The 2,169-nt window shown below is 36.5% G+C and overlaps 1 pseudogene; it reads right to left on the reverse strand.

The window, feature by feature from the left end:
- Positions 1-333: 333 nt before the first annotated feature.
- On the reverse strand, positions 334-1,902 carry LOC107821103 (tetrahydroberberine oxidase-like; annotated as a pseudogene).
- Between the last annotated feature and the right edge of the window lie 267 nt (positions 1,903-2,169).

A 2,169-nucleotide genomic window follows, 5' to 3' on the forward strand; every position in this document is an offset into this window, starting at 1 on the left:
GAATGAATGCTTTAAGTCGACCAAATTGACTATATTTTATTATACACAATTCACCCACTCTTGATAGCTTGTGTTTCCTTTTTTGTTATTGCATATTATATTTGCTATAAAAAAGCAAGTATGCACATCGTACACACTCACATACACATATATATAGATTAGTACTAGACGTAGAAAACAAAAAAACTAAACACTACAGCGTATTACGAATGCAACATTTAATCAGTACCAGTATTATTTCTAGTAATACATCTACCAAACAACCCCTTGCCGAATTAAATACCATAACTACTTTACTTTGACCTTTTCTTCCTCCATATACTTAAATCACCTTTATTCTTGCTCCACCAAGTGAGGAATGCTTTGTTCATTCATAAAAATGTTTGAAGGATCCACCTTACTCTTTACTTGAACCAATCTATCAAAGTTGTTTTTGAAATACTTAATTCCCCAAACCTTAGCTTGTGCATAGCTTGTGTTTCCCTTCTTGTTGTTCACTCCAATATCAAGATCCCTATAATTAATATAAGCAGCTCGTGGGGATGCAGAAACTAAAGGTTCCATATGGGCATAAAGCCTTCTCATCCAACTTATGTGCCTTTCAGCTTCTTCTTCTTTTCCTTCTTCATCCCAAAACATTAGGTATTGGATTTCATACAAATTTCCAGCTCTATTTGGGAATGGAAGCTCATTCTCTAAAATCTCATCCATTATACCACCATATGGAGTCAATATCATTTGTTCAAATTTAGCTTCACCTGCATTGAAAAAGTCCCATATCCCTTCTAGTTGTTGTACTGAGATTGGCTTTTGCACGTAGTCCGCTTTTGCTTCTGAGTAAAGCGTTGGTGGTAAACCCCTAGTTATTAGAACATCAAGAGATTCTCCTCTTGGGAACCCTGCAAAATATAAGGTAGATTCAATCCAGCTCATCTCAATGCAATTTTCTCTTGCTAATCCCAATTCAGGGAAGTTTTCTTGCATGATAAGAAGTAATCGGTCGATTTCACCGAGGAATATAGAGATGAATGAAGCTAGGAATATATTTTGTTCATCTTTATGGATGAGGATTCTAATGTACAAATCTTGATGGAACTTCGACGAGACGTATTGCCATTTGTGCACAAGTTTTGTGGCATTTTGTTCCAAGGTTCTGTCAATAGTGAACACTATTACCTTTTCAGGAACATCCACCAATTTGATTTTCCATGCAAGAACAAGTCCAAAGGTATTATTACCTCCACCTCCTCTATAGCCCAAAAGAGATCTTCCCCCATTGATTTCCTATCAAGAATCCTTCCATTAGCATCTATTAAGCGTGCATCTATAACGTTATCTGCTTCTAGGCCATATTTCCTAAGCATAACCCCAGTGCCACCTCCACTAATATTACCACCAACACCTACTGTCGGACAAACACCTGCTAGAAACCCTAGGGTTTTACTTTTCTCCGATATTTTATAATAGAGTTCGCCGATAGTGGATCCGGTTTCAACCCATGCAGTTTTATCATCAACATTGATAGTGATATTTCTATGGCCAATCAGATCAATTAGGACAAATGGATCCTCTGATACATAAGAAAGGCCTTCATAATCATGCCCTCCACTACGAACCCTAACATGTATGCTACTTTCCTTAGCACAAAGTATGACTCGTTGGATTTCAGCTTGGGGTCACAATTACAAGAGGTTTAGGGGTTTTATTCGTATTGAACCTAAGGTTTTGTAGGGAGAAATGCAAAACGGATGAGTAATTTTTGTTGTTTGGGGTGTAGAGGGGGATATTTTGGTCACTAACAGATAAGCATTGAAGGAACTTCTTTTGAACATCAGTTGAAGCTGCGCATAAAGATGATGAGAAAATAAGAAGTGAAAGATAGGAAAGCAATGATATCGTCATATCTTTGATGTTTGAGAAAGAATATTGCAAGAACCTCTATTTATTTTTGTTTACCCGAAAAAATCGGATAACGTTAAATTTAGATATGGTTCTAAGGGTATGTAAATTCCTTTGATACAAAATGACAATACAGGTATTTTTACTATAAAATGGGAATGATGGACGGGAAGACTGAAAATGAATTCGAAAAACAAGCACAATGAAATCTTAATGTATCTTGGAGGACCTGTGTCTATTGCAGTCTATCTCCCTTTTTATAGTAGAGGG

Source organism: Nicotiana tabacum, chromosome 4 (assembly GCF_000715075.1).
Source record: "Nicotiana tabacum cultivar K326 chromosome 4, ASM71507v2, whole genome shotgun sequence".
NCBI classification, from domain to species: domain Eukaryota; kingdom Viridiplantae; phylum Streptophyta; class Magnoliopsida; order Solanales; family Solanaceae; genus Nicotiana; species Nicotiana tabacum.